The 19,619-nt window shown below is 39.1% G+C and overlaps 1 protein-coding gene across 4 annotated transcripts in view; it reads left to right on the top strand.

The window, feature by feature from the left end:
* The window catches only part of NCKAP5 (NCK associated protein 5), a 1,018,052-nt gene that overhangs the window by 912,771 nt on the left and 85,662 nt on the right, over positions 1-19,619 (top strand). The window lies entirely within an intron of this gene.

Below are 19,619 nucleotides of genomic sequence, written 5' to 3'. Positions count from 1 at the left end.
AACATGACACTGTGGGAAGCCCCCAGAGTCATCATTTTTCCATAATAACATGTTTTTGAGCCTAAGACAACTATGTAAACTGAAAGGCTGCATTTTCTTCAAGAGAACTAGTAAGTTTTCTTAGTAGACTAGCAATTCTTTTGATCTGTGCTGTTCAACATGATAGACAGTAGCTACCAGTTTCAAGATAAATTAATTTCAGTTTCAAGATAAATTAATTTAAACTGTGCAAAATTAAAACATTATTTCTTTAATTGCAACTAGCCATTTTTCAAGTGTCCAATGGTCATGTATTCTGTATCATCTATGTAACTACTTCCAGCATCAGATAAAGTTCTTTTGGAAAGCGCTGCTTTAGATTACTTGCACAAAAGTAAATTTCAACCATATTTCTGACAGAGAGCTGGCTTGGGCTTCACATAAGTATAGACTTATCTCAAACTGGTAGAGAACTATGTGAATAAGCTACCTTGGCTACAAGTAACAACAACAACAACAAAACTAACTAGCCATTATTAAAGTAATAAAGTCATTTAATCATTTTGTTTAATTAAGAGTCTGGGAGGAAGGCAACACAAGAGGTATAGCCACTTAACAATGTTATTAAAAGCCCTTGGCTTTTTGTCCTCATACTTGTTGCCTTTGATTGCAAATTGACTTCTGCCACTCCAGGTGTCCCATCCACATTCAAAGCACAAACTATAAGGAAGAGAGAGTATAAACTCCCCAAACCCTCCCCCATAGGCTCCACCTTACATGTCAGTGGTGAGAACCAGATCGTAAGGCCAATGCTAGCTGCAGGGCATGCGGGGGAAGTATGTTGCTTTTTAGCCTGTGTGGCTTGAAGTATTAGGAAGAATGGTATTGAGAATGTTTCCTGGGCTAACCCATCAATAAGATCACCACAAACATTTTTAAAAGTTCATCCATTTTAAGGCTGAATGAGACTCAATATGTCACGTGGTTATCTTTTTTCTATAAAAAGGAATGAGAATATATTTTTAGCATTCTGATAATCCCACTGTTCTTCCTTTTGTCTAGACTAAGTATTGCCACATGTCTTCACAATATTTTATAATCATAGAATATTTCCAATTATAGAAACTAAGAAAATCTCAATGTGTTCTTCTTCTAACCAAGTATCAGCTAATGTCTCTGACAAAACAGAACAATCAGAAAATTTATGTATCTGAATGCCTGCATTTCAGTCGTTTAAAAATAATCATGTTAGTTTAATCAAAATTTTATTAGTTGATTACAAGATAAGATATTCTTAACTAAACCTGCTCTATACTGAAATTCAAGATTTATAAATTGAATAAAATGAGATTTTTCTTTAAAATTACTCTAGTAAATATCAGAATTACATGTTAAAAAGCAATAAGCAAATGACTATCCTAATCTAATAGAAGTATGAGAAGACTTCGGCCAGTGGAGGCATAGGTAAATACATTTTGCCTCCTTACACAACCAAAAGTAGGACAACAACAAATTTAAAAACAAAACACAATCAGAACTGCCAGAAAATTGAACTGTATGGAAGTCTGACAACCCAGGAGTTAAAGAAGAAACACTCATCCAGACCAGTAGGAGGGGCAGAGACAGGCAGCTTGGCGAAGAGGACATGCCACAAGGCAGCAGCTGGTGGTCCCACAATTGCATGGGAGTAAACTGGGAGGAACAACTGGGGATTGAGACAGACATGGAACCCAGTGTTCCAGTGCAGGAAAAGAAAGCCTCAAAAACTCTGGCTGTGAAAACTTGTTGGGGGTACAGTGGTAGGAAGAACTCCCATACTCAAAAGAGAGTTCACTGGAGAGACCCACAGGGTCCTAGAACATACACAAACCGATTCACCTGGAAATCAGCACCAGAAGGGCCAAATTTACTTGTGCATAGTGGGGGAAATGACTGAAAGCCAGCTGAGAGCTGAACAAGCACCATTGTTCCCTCTTTAACCCCTCCCCCACATACAGCACAGCAACACAACAATGTAGGTTGCCCTGCCCTGGCGAATACCTAAGGCCTTGCCCCTTACAACATAACAGGTACACTAATACAAAGAAATACAGCCCAAACAAAAGAACAGATCAAAACTCCAGAAAAAGAACTAAGTGATAAAGAGATAGCCAACCTATCAGATGCAGAGTTCAAAACACTGATAATCAGGATGCTCACAGAAATGGTTGAGTATGTTTGCAAAATGGAGGAAAAAGTAGAGGCTATACAAAGTGAAATAAAGGAAAATGTACAGGGAATCAAGAATGAAGGGAATGAAACCAGGACTCAAATCAACAATTTGGAGCAGAAGGAAGAAATAAACATTCAACCAGAACAGAATGAAGATACAAGAATTTTTTTTTTTAAAAAAGGAGAGGCTGAGGAACCTCTGGGACAACTTTAAATGTTCCAACATCCAAATCATAGGGGTGTCAGAAGGAGAAGAGGAAGAGCAATAAATTGAAAACTTATTTGAAAACATAATGAAGGAAAACTTCCCCAATCTGGCAAAAGAAATAGATTTCCAGGAAGTCCAGGAAGCTCAGAGAGTCCTAAAGAAGTTGGACCCAAGGAGGAACACGTCAAGGCACATCATAATTACATTACCCAAGATTAAAGATAAGGAGAGAATCTTAAAAGTAGCAAGAGAAAAAGAGACAGTTACCTACAAAGAAGTGCCCATAAGACTGTCAGCTGATTTCTCAAAAGAAACCTTTCAGGCAAGAAGTGGCTGGGAAGAAGTATTCAAAGTCATGAAAGACAAGGACCTACATCCAAGATTATTCTAATCAGCAAAGCTAACATTTAGAATGGAAAGGCAGATAAAGTGCTCCCCAGATAAGATTAAGTTAAAAGAGTTCATCATCACCAAGCCCCTATTATATGAAATGTTAAAGGGAATTATCTAAGAAGAAGAAGATCAAAACTGTGAACAGTGAAATAACAACAAGCTCACAACTATCAACAACTGAACCTAAAAAAGAACAAAGACAAAAATAAACTAAGCAAAAAACTAGAATAGGAACAGAATCACAGAAATAGAGATCACATGGACAGTTATCAGTGGGAAGGGGAAGAATGGGAGAAAAGGTACAGGGAATAAGAAGCATCAGTGTTAGGTACAAAATAGACAGGGGGAGGTTAAGAATAGTATAGGAAATGGAGAACCCAAAGAGCTTTTATGTACTTGATCCATGGACATGAACTAAGGTGGGGGGGCAGGGGTGGATGCTGGTAGGAATGGGGTGCAGGGTGGAAGGGAATAAAGGAGAGAAAAAATGGGACAACTATAATAGCATAATCAATAAAATATACTTAAAAAAAGAAGTATTATCACTAATAATCACAGCTGCCATAGTTTTCGTTGCTCTGTTTTTGTTAGTTAACTAGTATAACAGATTTCACCCATATATATTATACTAATTATAAATAAAAACTAAATAATCAGTAGGAATTCAAATACTATTGTCTCATATTAAAACATAACCCAGTGGTAGCATCAAAAATAATCCCCTAAGAGTATTTGGAAATTCCTGTACAGGGGAAAAAATTTATTTTGAAGAGTTTGAGGAAGAAGCCAAGCTGAGGAAGAGCATTGAGGGATATCCCAGAAAACAAGGGTGCATGGTAGACCCATCAAGTGAAGGATACATGTTATTTTTCTTAAACCTAAAAAAAGTTACAAAAAGCAACCTCTCCAATAGTTCCATAGGTGAATGTTCCAGTGTCCCATGGCTGAATGAAACCTGTTTACTCTCCAGCTGGGTGTCCTCCTGCTTTCTAAGGATGGAACCCCTGTGGCTCCTATTGCCAGAGGAGAGCACAACAGTCCTTTGACTGGGTCTAGCCCTGAGGTTCCAGCTTCCTTTGGTGTGAAGTTTCTGGCACTCTCCTCCTTACCCCAGGAATTGCCTCCAAGAGATATTTCCACTGTTCTCCTTTCCTCCCCAGGTGGCCTCTGCCACTGGCTAATGTATTATGCAGGAGGGTAATAGGTGCTCGATAAGTACCCACCTTTGACTTTCATAACAGACCATGCACCAGCTTATTGGTATTTTTCCAGGATGTTTTATTTTCTTATCCTCTTTTTCCGTGGACTTTAGCTAGGTAATATAGTAAACTAACTCATGCCAATGAAGTAATGGATTAAACAGTTACCTTCTTGTGTCACATATTTGCATTGTAACAAGGACTCCAGTAAAGTTTTACCTCTAGTTAAGAGGAACTCTTTGGAACTGAAATTTCAGGTGTTCAGATCACTGGTTTGAGCAAATTATAGGGTGAAGAAGGAAGATAATAAACAGCATAAGAAGCAATGTCAGGTGGAAAAGGTATTTGTCATATAACCCTACTTTCGAGAAATGGCCTGCCTGAAGACTAAGAAATGAGTCGAAGCTAAGCTGAGCCAAATAGAGGAGATTTGGATCACAGGTACAGTGGCCATTTTATCTCTGTAATACACAGACCTTGTTCTTGTAACCTTTTATCATCCAACTATAAAGCATCTAATCCATGGTAATAATGTGCCCAGTCTGGAGTTTGGTAGAGGAAGAAAGGATAAGAGAGTCATATGACACATAAACTATTATTGTCAAGGAATCTGTACACTGGATTACAATGAAGGTCAGCAAATGCAGCAGCTTCTTCACCGAGCAGAGGAAAGAAGGCCTGTGCTGATATCAGATGCCTGTGGCTGTGGTTCTTCAGGGGAAAAAGGGAGATCTCACAGACTCTTGAATCATGTACCCCAGTTACATGGAAAACAAGAAGCAAGATGTAGGTATTTATCTCATCTGAACAGAACTCCAGAACTACTATATTACATTAAAGCCCTAACACAATATGGCCAATAGTCATTATCCATATATGAATTATACAGTTTGAATTACCCAACCAAAGTTGTTTTTATAGTCAAGACTGGATTTCCCTAATTATTCGTATCAGTAGCAGTAGGTTCAGATGGGGGTGAAAGAAACCCCCTAGGACAGTGGTTTAAGTAAGAATAGGAATTCTTGCTCTCACATGTGACAGTCCAGAGGAAGATAGTACAGGCTGATAAGACAGTGCCAGGCTTTTCATGCTTTGTCCCTCTGCCTCCCATGCTTTTCATTCCTAAGGTCACTTTATGGTTCAAGGTGGCTATTGAGAAACCTTCCCTGATGTTCACTTTCCAACCAGCAGGAAAGAAGAAGGGACAAGGAAGGATGTGGTTCATCCCTTTAATAACATTTCCCAGCAGCTGACCCATCCCTTCTGCTAACAGATCACTAGCCAGTACTTAGTCACAGAGGATGGGAAACACTTCCTGGCATGGGACCACGTGTCCAGTAATACAAAATGGAAGTCATCTTAACCCTGGAAGAAAGGGAGAGTGGATGTTAGCAGACATGTAGCAATCTCATCCTCCAATACAAACAATTTTTACTGTCATTTAAGGAAGCCATAGGAAAATAAACTTGGAGAGTTGTTGGGAAAGGTATAATTAAATTCAGTGATTAATACCTAGTTTCTACTTGCATAATCCGAACTACCACTCACTACTCTCTATTCATAGTTAACCTTGAGTAACTTTTTGAGAAAATATATTGAGCTTGTATTAGTTTGCTACCACCATATTTATGAATAAATATATAATTGATCATCCACCAAGTTCAGAGGTTCAAATAAATCTGTGGAATGCAGTGCATCTAGAATTTTTATTTCTTGAAAATTAAAACAAATAGGAGAGCAGGGCTTTTAGTACTGTAGCTGCCAATCAATTAAAGTCTTTGATAATTAGCTGTCTTATTTCAAAAATATTACTAATTTTCCCTACTGTGAAAATTTTAAAAGTTTAGAAATTCAACATACCAGGAGTGACATTCATATTAAAAATGAAATTAAAGTATATCTCAGAAAGTTAATCAGACTTTCACAGCTTTTTGAGTGGAAGGATATTTGAGTCAAATGTCACATTTTGAATGGTGTGCTGACATATTTTGGCTTAATTGTAAGCTATTAATGATCAAAGCACAATGTGAGTGGGGTGTACAAATGTTCTCAGTAACAACTTACATAGATGATGTTGTGTTGACTACTAACAGACTGGCACCAGACTGAAAACTACTTAGATAATAATGGCTATGAGTGAGGAATAGAATGAAGTGGTTTTAAACAGTTTTGATCTTATATTAATACTTCCCAGGACTATGATTTCTGCATTTCCCAACATAAAAAGTGACATCTAAGAGGTATAATAGAGTAATAGCTTGGGCAAGGAAATTTCCACCATGGCTGCATTTCCATTAAAAATTGCAAGTGACAGACTCCAAAGGGGAAGCTTTGCATCTTGGCAGCCTGAAATATAGATTCTGCCTGTCAGGAAGATAGACCCATGCAAACAGGATCATGTGGTTCCTTCTGACCAAGGACGGGAAATAGTTATGTATGGACTTGATATGTATCCACTGAGTATCTACTATGCACTAAGCCCTGTACTTGGAACGTTTTGAGCCATCCTCCTTATTTCTCATTCCTTTGCAGCTGGTTCCTGGTTTTGCCATCTGTAAACATGTATGCTCCTTATGTGGGCTTTTCTCTAACTACCAGTCATAATCATAAGATCAGGCTTTAATGTGGTTTCTACATTTTGTGAGCATACCGAATTTTAGTCTATGACTTTCTTCCTCTAATTTTTCATGGGGGGGTAGAAAATTGTGCATGTATAGAGTTAAAAGTATGACTTTTTTTACTCCTATGAAATAGTTGTTCTTACAGATTTGAGTTCTATTTAGTTCAACAAAACTATATTGCACATCTTCTACAAGCCATGCCCTGTGTTGGACACGAGGGATACAGAGATGCATAAGACACACTCTGAGTATCTAGAAGGGAGGCGGAGAGGCAAACTGATAATTGTGATACCACATGAACACAGATAAGAAAGAGGTGTTCTCTGCATACACATGAGTGCACAGGGCAGGGCATGGAGCCCAGCTTTAGTGAAGCTGGAAATGCTGGTTTTCATCTGTAAGGAAAAGACAAGAGTAAGAGAGTAAGATATTGAAGTTTAAGAGCATTTACCATTTATACCAATGGTTCCTAAACTTTGCTACACATCAGAATCACCTGAGAATCCTCTAAAAATGCTGGTGCCCAGGTAACACCCCATAACAATTAAGTCATGAGGGCTAGGGATGGGAGCCAGGAATTTTTATTTTTCTAAAGATCCTCTGATCCTAGTGTTGGTCAAAGTTTGGGAACCACTACCCTAAGGGGTAGGATTCATCAGTATAGGGGAAAGGGATATCTTTCAACTCAAGAGCAACAGCATGAGCACAGGCCTGGAGGTGAGAACATGGTATATTGTAGAGGAAGTGAGTCAGTGAATCAGGAGCACAGCAAGAGCAGAGGGTAGGTTTTGAGGATGAGGTAGAGATAGAGCTGGTTTTGGAGAATGGAACTGCATAATGGAAACCTTGAAAGCCAAGCTTAGATGTTTGAACTTTTTTCTACAGAGAATAAATAGACTGTGGAGATTTTTAAAAGGAAACCATGATAGGAAGTGGCCATCTAGTCACTATGTTGACCACATCTAAACTTTTAAAATAAAAGCACACTTTCATTTATTCTTTCTGAGCCTTGGACCAAACAAATATGCTAGTCACCATGTTTCCTCACCAGTGGTGTGCTGTGTCAGCCTCGTGCATTTGTGTAAAAGGATGGGCAGCCAGGTTATATTAGGGTCCCGAAGGGCTCCCTGCCCCAAAAGATCCCTCCTGGCAGCTGCAAGGATGTGTCTGATATTCCTTCCATTGGTAACTCCTGTGGGTGAGGGTCCTCAAGTCACTTGTTATAATTCAGATGGCCTCTGGGAAGGGCACGGGTTGCATGCCACTGACTGCAGATAGCATCAGAGCATTTCTCAGGTTAGCACTAGGAAGGCCCTCGAAGAGGGAGCATGGGCTGGGTACATTCTCCTGCGAGGGTACTGAGGAGCCCAAAAAGGGGAGTTTGGATGTTTAGGAGGTCAGCTGCTAGGAGCAGAGGCTAACATGAACCCTAGGGATGGTGTGAATTATAGGTGCTAGAGGAGAAAGGGTGCACCGAGCAGGTAATAGGTGGACTCACTAGGCACAAAAGTTTTGCTTGTCCTTCCCCAAAGCCTGTTGCTCAAAATGCAAAGTTGGAGAGTCTGATAGAGCTGTACAGAGACCTCTTTTTGTACCATCCCCTCAATTTTGCAAAAAGCAATGAGTTCACTTTAAGTATATTAATGTATGTGTGACTTATGGCATAATAAGAAATAGGTGGGGGTCAAAACAGAGTTGAGCAGCAGGGTGCCTTAGCCCCTGAAGCAGGAAGCTGCCCAATGTGATGGAAAATTTCAAAAGAAGTAAGACAATGATAAATGCTATACTAATATGTACTCTCTATTCAGAGCTCTCCCTATGCTGAGCACTGGCCAAAGTATTTTGTGTGTGTTGCCTTGCTTTATCCCCCATCCACCATGCAGTTTAGGAACTAGGGCCCCCCTTTACCAATGAAGAAATGGATACCCTCAAAGGGGAAGTATGGAGTGGAGCCAGCATTCAAACTCAGCTTAGTCTACAGCTGTCAAGTTAGATAAATACCCAAGAATGCTGAATGATGATTAGGTTCTTTGTGGATGACTTTTTTGGTCTCCAGTGACCCCTCTAATGATTGCTTGGCTGGGGGTTGAAGACTCAAAGAAGCCAGGAGTCATTGGGCAAGAAGAGCTGGGCTTGCTGTGTACATGTGTACGTTGTATGAGTGAAGAGGGTTTTGAGGAGTGGATAAAACATGACCCATCCCGGGGAGGGGAGTGCAGGGCAGCTGCTTGTCAGGTCCAGATGTCACCACAGGAGAAGGCTGGCCCTATGCAGCCAAGTATTTTCATTTTTCACCAGAGGTCAAAAATCTAGATTTTTTAAATGTGACAATTGATACATTTTAACTGTGAGCTCAATTTTAAAAAGTAAATCTTCAGAGATTTTTATCTGGCAGTATTTCAAGTGAGAATTTCAAAATCCTTTCACAGAACAGTACCTCTAAAAGTATAGAATATAATATAAAAATATACATATTTTCTTAAAAGCATGGTTGAGCTACAATTCATCAGAGACTAGTCATAGCATGAAAGGTTGAATCCAAAGGGGAGAGAGTAATATAGTCAGCATGTACCCAAGGGGTATGTGGGATCTGAGCTGGGCTGACAAGCTGCCCCACTTTGCCCCAGGACTTTCTCAGTTTTAGCACTAAAAGTCCCACATCCTGGGAAGCCCTCAGAGTGGGATGCACCAAGACAGTTGGTCACCTTACCTGTATCTAAGGAACTAAAGTGTTGACACAGTGAAAGCTCAGGGCCTGAGCAGAATGAGATGCTAGGTCAAAAACATCCCTTCCTCATTAGCATAAAGCTGGACTCTTAAGAGCAATGTCCACATACCCACCCTGCAGAGGGAGTGCTGGGGATATCTTGACTCAGCCTCAATTCAGTTTTGTTGCAGCTGGGGAAAAAAATGTCTTTCCTGAAGATTTTGAATCATCAGCTCACACTCATGTGGATCATGGGCTTAATTCACACTCTCTGTGTGACCCCTGAATCCCCCAGCCTGAACCCTTTAAATGGTCTGAATTATGCTTTTAAATACTTCAGAGGAGAAACCAGGGGAAGGAATGTATAAAACAAGAATGGCAGAATATTAATATTTTAAAGCTGGACAATGGATATAAGAGGACACAGTACATTGCTTGAGAATATTTGAAATGTATCATAATAAAAGGTTTTTTTTTTAATGTACACTCAGGTTGACAGTACTCCCAGGAGCCTGGCAAAACTCAACTCAATGCTCTCTTGAGTCACCAACTCTAAATTTACATACAGATAAAATTCCAAGGAAAATTAACTAACAGCAGAAAAATCACTAAAAACACAAGGGAAAAAATGACTTCATAATAGAGCCAGGAAAAAAAAAGCTATGGAATGAGTCCTGCAAAGACTGCAGAATTGGTAATTATCCAATAAAGAATATAAAATAAAAATATTTAGTGTATTTAAATAAAAATGGAAATGAAAGTTTACAAAGGAACAAAAAACTGAGCAATCAGATTTCAAAAAAAGGGTACAACAGAACTTCAAAAACAATTAAAACTTGTTATATTGTATTTATCACCACTGAAGAATTAGTGAACTAGGAGATAAACTTGAAACATTATGCAAAATGTATCACAGAGAACCAAGGATGTGGGTAACATGAAAGAAAGGTTAAGATGCATTAGGTAAAATATGATAAAATCCACATGCATTTAAGTGTAGTTCCCCAAAGACAGAATAGAATGAATGAGGAAAACAAAATATTTTAAAAGTTAATGGCTGAGAATTTTGAAGGACTGAGAAAGTTACCTACCCTCAAATTCAGGGATCCAAATTAGTTCTAAGATAAATAAAATGAAACTATACTTAAGAATAGTGATTTTAGTATGTGAAGAAATAGGATTTCTGAAGTGTATGATAGATCTATTTTGAAATAAAATCACTATATTGAAGAGATATATACACCCCCATGTTCATTGCAGCATTATTCAGGATAACTGAGACATGGAAACATCCTAAGTGCTTGTTAACAGACGAGTACAGAAACTGTGTTACATGTGCATACACACATGGCTGTGCATGCACAGGAGTGCGCACACACACACTGGAATATTACTCAGCCTTCACAAAGAAGGAAATGCTGCCCTGTGCAACAACGTGAATAAGCCTGGAGGGTATTCTGATAAGTGAAATCATTCGGACACAGAGAGACAAATCATGATCTCACTTATATGGACATCTGAAACATCAAACTTACAGAAGCAGAGAACAGAACAGTGATCCCTAGGGGCTGAGGCTAGGGTAAAGGGGAGCTGGCCAAAGAGTACAAACTCTCAGTTAGAAGATGAGTAAGTTCTGGAGACCTAATGCGCATCATGGTGACTATGGTTAATAATAATGCATTCTTTATTTGAAGTTTACTGAGAGTAGATCTTAGTGTTCTCATCACACACCCAAAAAGTAACTTTGAGGTGATGGATATGTTAATTAGATTGATTGTGGTAACCATTTCACAATGCGTAGAATATATCTATCAAAAAATCACATTGTATGCCTTTTTATGTATACCATTTTATTTGTTAATCATACCTCAGTAAAGCTGGGAAGAAAAAAGAAATCTACATACACGCAGGCATATTATGGTGAAAATGAAGGAAAAATAAAGGAAAAATACTAAAGTAAATTAAAGCGAAAACACAGATCACAAAGATGACATCACCTAACAACACACTTCTCAGAATGTATCCCCATAGTTAAGTTGCACACTTTTTTCTCTATGTCAGACAAAAAAATTATCACAAGGTCAGACATACAAGGAGAACTAATGAGTAGAGAAAGTGGTAAACATTTTATATCTAAAAATAAATATACTTTATAACTTATATTTTAAGAACACATCAAAATAGAAATAAGTCCTAGACATTAGTAGAACTGAAAATAAGTTGGAAGTGGTGGTAAGAATTATAGCATTATAATGTCCTTATAGTGTTGAGAATTAATATATTAATTTGATAAGTGATATATGCATGTTAAAATTTCTAGGGTAACCATTAAAAGTAGGAAGAAGTTTAATATATTTTTAAACTAGTTGAAAAATTAGGGGGGGAAATGAAATGTTAAGGAAACTCATTGTAAAAGAAAACGTGAAAAATATGAGAAATATATTAAAAAGAATAACTAAACAACATAAAATGGTTGAAGTAAATGAATAAGTGAGAATTTACAATCAATGTAAATAGTTTAAAATCTCTAGTTAAAAGGCAAAGAATATCAAGTGATGATAGCTGTTTGGATTTCACAAACCTAAACCTAAGTACACAAGGAATTTGAAAGTAAAAGGACAGAAAAATAAAAACCTCAGAAATGTTAAAGAAACTTGGTATAGCTCATTAATAACAGGCAGAGTGGGCATATTCTAAACAAGGTTGTTTTGTTTTTAAGATGTACCAATTAAAGAAACATGAAATCAGTATGGTGAGTTAAGGTCAGCATTTGTTTGTTTGTTTTGCTTTTATTTCTTTACCTTAAAGAAATGGTCCAGTACATCACAAGTAGTAAAAAAATAGTAAAACTAAATAGCAAAACATGTGACATTTTGATAATATGTATATAGTTACACATACAGAGGTATACTAGTTTATGATATAAAAATGTATTACTTTGTACAGTAGTCAAAAACTTTTGAAAGGCAGGTCCCTAGAAAAACCCAAGGCAGGTATATCAGGAAATATATACTATAGTAATCATAGCCACATTGTTATAATAGCAAAAATGGAAAAGCATTAAAGTATCTGTCATCAGTAGAAAAGATAAAAATTTTGAAATATTTATGCTATGGAATACTATGCAGCAGTGAATTAATGAACTCCAGCTGCATATCCTGTTATAGATTCATCACAAAAACAATGTTGATTGAAAAGAGGTAGTTACAATAGAATACTTACAATATAATTCCATTTTTATAATGAGAAAAGGTAAAGAATACTGTGTAAGACTAAGCAAATGAACAATAAAACACAGCAAGTTAATGAGCAGCATGAAATTCAACAGTGAAGGGTGTGATCAGAGAGCGGTGCAGGGGTGGTTAAAAACAGAGTTGTTCAGGCAGATTGTGGATATTCTTTTATAATGATGGTGATTTAAATATAACTATCTGTTATATACACTCCTGTGCTTGTGTATATTTCACAATTATTTTAAAAACATAAAAATTGAAGTGCCATCCAGAGCAAAACACATTGGTAGGTTGAATCAACCTCGACTCTGCCTTTGGGACCCATGCTGTCCATCTCACCCTCTAACTACCTGTTGACCAGCTCGTTAGCACCTCCAGAAGAGAGGTCAGCCAAGAGAAGAGACAAGGGCAGAGGGGGAGCAGTAAGAAAGGGACACAGCGCTGACCGCCAACGTAAAGTCACTCATCATCAGTTCTGAAGCACGTCTGGTGTCAGAGGAGCATGTCAGAGACAGAGGTGTGGTGGGCAACTCTGGAATTTTAACTTTTTCCTCCTTGTTAGCACAGATAATTCAAGGTTTTGACATGTTATACATAGACACAACCCTGTGTGCTTGATGCTGTTAAAACTAGCAGTTCTTCTTGTGTCTTAAGGTAATGAAAAATTAGTGCCTGAGAAGCATCAGTGATTTTTTTTTTAAAGCCACATAATCAAGCTTGGAAGGCATTCTCCCTTCTCCCTACAGTAAGAACTCAATCATATATACTTAGTGGGGAAAAATAAGGCTCAATTAAAGTGATCTGCACCCTCAGTCCCTGAGAATGCCCAATGATGTGTTCATTAAGTGGCAAATTTGAGTAAATGCCTGAGCTTGAGGCAGGTGTAAAGTGCTAGAATGACAGATCAGCTGAGGGCTATGACAAATTGTGGAGATGAAAATTGAGTTGTGTAATGAAATACGCAACTGAGAGAAAATGGACACGAGATCCTGGGAACAGGGTGCTTTTGACTTAAATGAACGCTTATCCAACTGGCGTGCCAGGGCAGAAGCGAATAGTTGCAGGGAAAGGAAGACATCTCAGTAAATCTGTAACAACGTGCAGCTGATCTGGTCACTTTGTGATGAGTCACAGACATGCAACCAGGGCTTAACTGCTTCAAAACAGAAATCCTCATCGTTGGAAATGGTAGTACCAGAGAAAATAACTTATCGATGCCAGTCTTAATTTCTTTCATCAGCTCATTGATAGAATTTGAGAAGTCATTTAGCAATCTTCTTATCAGTGGTGCTGTGCCTGCTCCTCTCATTTTGCCCAGGATCAGATAGCAAGGTGAGGTCTGCTTTATCTTTGTTTTGCCACTCTGATGCAGCTAAAAGCTTTTCAAGAAGGGGAAAGAACAAGCTGAAAGGTTACCAGGTCCTGAAACGTTGTCACAGCCAAGCCAGGCACATTGAATCAATTTCCAATATGTTTTTTATGTAGCTAAAACCTGTGCTCTGGAGATGTTACTGTTTGATTATAAAAGCAGAAGGAATTTGAAGAGAGACTTTCATGCCACCGTGATAAACAGTCTCTGCCTGTAACTCGATTGTGTCAACTCCCAAACCGAGGGGCAATATGCATTAAGGTGACTTTCTGCCCATTTGAAACTCAGCCATGTGTTCTGTCTTCAGAGCCCATTTGAAAGGAATCCTGTGTGTATAAGAACACATTTGGAGTGAGCACCGGCTGCCCTGTTTCTGAATGGGTGGACTGCATTTCCAAAGATGTTATTTCCCCACAATACTGACCCAGTCATCAAAATGTTTCCCTGGTGTCTAAATGTATTTGTGTGTAATTCTGCTTTAAAATAGGTCTGTTTGCTATGTAACTCGTCATTTAAAAAAATAAAAGTACTTCTCATGTGCTAGGTTACAACTGAATCCAATTTTAGAAAGAGAACAGTGGTAAGAGGAGGCAGTGTACTGGGGAAATGAATGGGGGGAGGGGGCAAAGTCCAGTTTGGATTTTATGGCTTAGTGCAAAATGCTTCATGTCTCTATTTCTTCAATCATCGGATGGAAGACTTATTCTAATTAGTCTCTGATGTGTTTTCTGGCCCAAACTTCTAATGTTCTTTAAGGGAGTGGGGTTTTACCTGAGCTTCAAAATACCTGTGCATGTCAAGTTCCCACCTCCCATGAATCTGTGGGAGAACAAAGGTTTCAATCACAGGAACTGAGTAAAGTAGAAAAATTGAAAAGGTTACCCAGTGATTTCTGGGCAGGACTTAGACCTTGTTCATAACAGTGAAGTTGCTGTGTGTTTGTCTAGGGTTTTGCATTTTGGGGAGTGCTTCCGTCAGTCCGCACAGCAGAGGCTCCCACCCGCCGTTTGCAGTCACACCAGCCTACACTCCAGTTCCCACTTTGACACCGAACCAGTGCTGTTATCTGTAGGAATTTCTTGAGCTTCTCTAAGCTCCCAGTCCCTCATCTGCCATATGGAAATAATGGCAATACCTACTTTGAACTACTACTGTTGAGATCATGGAGGTTTTTTTGCATATGAGTGCTTGACACTGTGCCTGTTGCTAGCAAGAACTATTGTTGGTTTTCATTCTTGTTGTAGTTAGTATTATAAAGGAGATGGATAAAGTATAGGTAGCTGTGAATATCATCTTTCTTTTCTTTCTTTAAGTTGTACTCATAGCTATGAGTTATTAGCATGAAAAAATAGAAGCAAAACCAGCAAAGGGGTGACACCAGGGGAAACAGTCAGGAGGTAACCAGGCCCAGGTTTCCAACGGCTCCTTCCCAGTGGGTCACACAGGAGGCACTAAATACCCCAGTATCAAGTGAAATGTTAACTACCTGAGCTCATTAGGGACTCAGAGCTGGTCACATAGTCACCCTCTAGCTAGCCCAATGAAAATCCCTGTTCCCAGAAGGAAAGCAGATGTTCAGCATAAACCATATTGTTAGAGTGATGGGAACCCTCTGAAATCTAAGTTCTAAGTTGCTAGGAAAGGGTCAACCTTGCAAGCAGGAACTTTTGGGGGCAGGCATCCCCAGGCTTGCACTGGTAACTCTTTCACCACAACTCATCACCTTGGCCCTGTCCCAAGCATCTTTACAGTAAAATTTTTATCAGCAGGACCCCATACCACAGGGTGAAACCGAACTTCAGTGTTAACTTCAGGCATTGTCTTTAGGGGTTTCAGCTAAGTTGAAGCTGACCTGGATGCTCCACCCAGGCTGAGGCAGAATCATTGTAGTCACTGATATGTACACACAAAAGGACATTCCCATGGACAGTCCATGGAACTTCTGGAAACAGAGTTTACTCTCATTAAGGCACTCTGCACACATTCATTAGTCAGACAGAACAAGCTAACAGGCCCCCAGTGTGACCTCCCAGCATGGCACAGCCAGCCGTAGGGCTCCCAGGCACACCTGAAATAATAGTTCAGTTTAGCCCTTGGTCTCAGAGGCATGACAGTCAGTCCCAAATAGCTCTGCTCATCCACAACATCAGTTCATCAGTGTCAAGGAGCAGGCGACATCTGTCAGTGCTCTGTGTGGCAAGTCCAGGAGTTAGGCCACCTTCATGGTCTCATAGTCGATGATGTCAGGTGTGATCAGAGGCTCAGTGGTCAGATTGAATCCAAGGCTGTGACGGCAGCTTGGAAAGGTAGCATAGGGAGTTTTCATTCAGGAAGCGGGAGGCATCCGGGAACAGTTCCAAGAAACAAAGATCATGGATTCTCTCCCCAACTCACCCCGTGCCTCCCAGGTACCCAAGATCCGTTTTCTGCCATTGGTACAAAATCAGTGTGTTCCATTCAGTGATGTTAAGAAAACATGACATATTTTCTTTCAGAAATTCTCACCGCTATTTTTTGTCTAGAAGGGTTGCATGCAGGAGGAAAAAGTGTTTTTGCAGGAAAAGAAGTATTTTTGTACAACTTAATTGGAAAGACATACCAAGTTCAGAAATTGGATAAGATAAAATCTTGAATTTTAAAACATTTTCAAAATGGGTTTATATAACCTTTCACCCTATTTGTACTTATTATTTGTCCAGTGAGCAACCTAAAAAAAAAAAAAAACTAGTTTTTCCAGGGACAGCTATACTTAACAATTAAACTGCACCTAAAGTGTGTTCCAGAAGAAAGGTGACAGAATCAGAGTCAGGAGAGCAGTGCCTTGTTGCAAACTGCAACTAATACAAATGTCAGCTTTCTGAATGATGAGGAGAGTGAAGCACAATTAGGTTTCATGCCCATAATCCACAGTAATGAGGTGAGAGCATTCATGCTGAAGACTAACATGACTTAAGGATGGATGGACTTGGTCTTAGGAGTGCTTGGCTGTAAGTTGCACATGGAAAGAAAGGCCTAAAATGGCCTTCTATTTCTCCAGGAAGTTCTCAAGTATGGTATTCCCCCACACACTGCAAATGGACCTGAACCAGAACTGCCAGTCATGGGTAGTGTATCACCTGAACTACTACCAGCCAGCTGCCTTCTAGCGTCTCCCTCCCAGGTCATCCTTATGCACTGGTGTTATACCTGCTTGATAAATTCCAGTTTGTAAGAAAGAGTTAATGCAAAACCCCTATAGCTTTTCCACAAGTAGGGTTGAATCCCTTTCCTTTTCTGGCACTCAAATGCCAAGGTACAGCCACGAACCAAATTCAGTCAGTTACTACATATTTATTAGACATTGACTCCATTGCAGGCATTGTGCTCGATCCTGGGGATATAAAAATTGAGAATACATGGGCTCCAGATTTGATGAGGTGAGCTGATTCCAAACCAGAATCCTTATTTACATCTTCCTCTTAAACTGTAGTTGAAGATTCAATCACTCTAATATTTTGCCTCATTACTGGACTCTCTACAAAAAGATCAATTTCCCTGATCTGTTATTTAAAACTTTGGTTGGACATTATTTTTTCTTTTTTAAATTTATTTTTATTTATTTTTATGTAGATATTTTTAAATTATTATTTCTTAATTTTTTATTGTTGTTCAAGTATGGTTGTCTCCATTTACCCCCCAACACCTCCACCACTCCCCCCACCCCAGCCATCCCCACTTCCCACCCTTGATCCTACCCCCCCTTTGGTTTTGTCCATGTGTCCTTTATATATGTTCCTGAAAACCCTTCCTCTTTTTCCCCCCATTACCCCTTCCCACCTCCCCTCTTTGTTTTTAAATCTTGATGGCTATAGATAACCCCATCTTTGTAAATAATCAAGAAATTACATGCCTTAGTAGCTCCTAAATTATGTGAACTCACTCTTCTTGACATGCTGGCAAAGACAAATACTTTCTTTAAAACAGATGGCTTGCAGAGCTGTTGTTTAAATGTCAACCCAGCTGCTATTTATTGTATCACTTCTGCAGGGAGATATTTGCACGTCGTGTTCACCTGGGCACTTGGTCTGTGATGCAGAGAAGCTAGGATGCTTAATTGGGTATTAGTTGCTAATAAAACCTCTTAGATATTGCAAAGTGATGTGGTAATGACATAGTATAACCATGACTTTATTTTTGATGACTACTAAACCAACATGCATTACTGTTTTATTTTAATAAAATAGTACAATGGCTTTGTTAATTCTTTACTCTGTTTTTCAGGATTATAAAGACCCTGGAAATAGTTTAGTTTGGGGTAACCAAGAAGTAGCTCCTGTGAAAAGGATTCAAGGGCAATTCACTTATCAGGCAGTACAGAAAAGACCAATAGGAAAAGTCAGGCAGGAAAGGAAACCAGCCAATGAAAGGCATGTTATTATGCCAGTTGCCACCTGGACTGACTACGAAATTTGCACAGCCCAGGGAAAAATAAAGTGCAGGGGACTTTGTTCGAAAGTTATGAAGGATTTTGAGATGGTGACAGCAGGGCACAGGGCGCTGTGTGACTGCTCGGGTTGTGCACACCTGCTGCCGGCCCAGGCCGCCACTGTGGGTGACAGTGCTTCATCTCAGAAAAACCCTCAGATAGAGAACTCAAGTCTCAGAGTTTTCCCTATTAATCACCACCTCCCATTATTGATTAGTAATTATTGAGGGCAGCTTCTGGAGCTATTTTTTTGCAGGCAAAGAGATGTGGTTACTAGCAGTTGGAAGTCCAGCACGGGCACACTCAAGTCCTCACTTAATGCCAACAATGAGCTCTTAGAAACTGTGACTTTGAGTGAAATTACATATATTAAAACCAACTTTACCATAAGCTAATTGATACAAACAAGAGTTAATTTCCTACAGCATATTTCAGTTCACAAAAATATCACCAAACTTCTAAATAAAGCCTGAAAACATTTCTAGTATTAAAGATTGAAATAAATATGAATAGTCATACATTTTTTTAAAAAGTCAGAAAAACAAGCAAGATTATTATTTTCCAACCTGCTTATTCCAGTTCATGGTCACACGTGGCCAGAGCCTTTCCTAGTAGCTCAGGGAAACAAGGCAAGAACCAACACTGGGCAGGAAGCCCTTCCAGCACAGGGCCACTCACATTCCCACACTCACTCAGGCTGGGACAAATTAGACATGCCAATTAACTTATCTCTGGGATGTGGGGGGAAACCAAGTCCCAAAAGGAAATCCATACATACAAGAGGAGAATATGCAAACTCCACACAGAGTGTCCCTGGCCTGGGAATAGATTTTTTTTTAATTAGTATAATGAAAGAATCTTGAAAGAATGATATTATTCAAATACCTGCTGTAGCAAGTCCCCAAGAGGAGGGACAGCCGTGTCCAGCATGCTATGCAAACACCATAGAATGTCCTGGTATCCCAAGCCAGCACCAGGTGTCTAGAAAAGAGAGCTACCATGTTGAAGGGGGCACCTACTGATGTTCTCCTCTTTTAAAATAATATCACCTTAAACCCTTTGTTTTCTAATTGGCTTCCTAATCAACTCTTTAATAACCAAGACACCCATCAATTTCTACATGTGAAAGTTCCACCATACTCTTTTTTAAAATGGAGGGATAATCCTGGACTCCTGAGTTCTTAAAATGCAGGCATATTTGTTTTCTAAATATTACAATACTAGACAAGCTATT

Source organism: Phyllostomus discolor, chromosome 4 (genome assembly GCF_004126475.2).
Source record: "Phyllostomus discolor isolate MPI-MPIP mPhyDis1 chromosome 4, mPhyDis1.pri.v3, whole genome shotgun sequence".
Classification (NCBI taxonomy): Eukaryota; Metazoa; Chordata; class Mammalia; order Chiroptera; family Phyllostomidae; genus Phyllostomus; species Phyllostomus discolor.
Note: the sequence above shows the minus strand (reverse complement) of the source record. Positions and strands in the feature narration are given on the sequence as shown.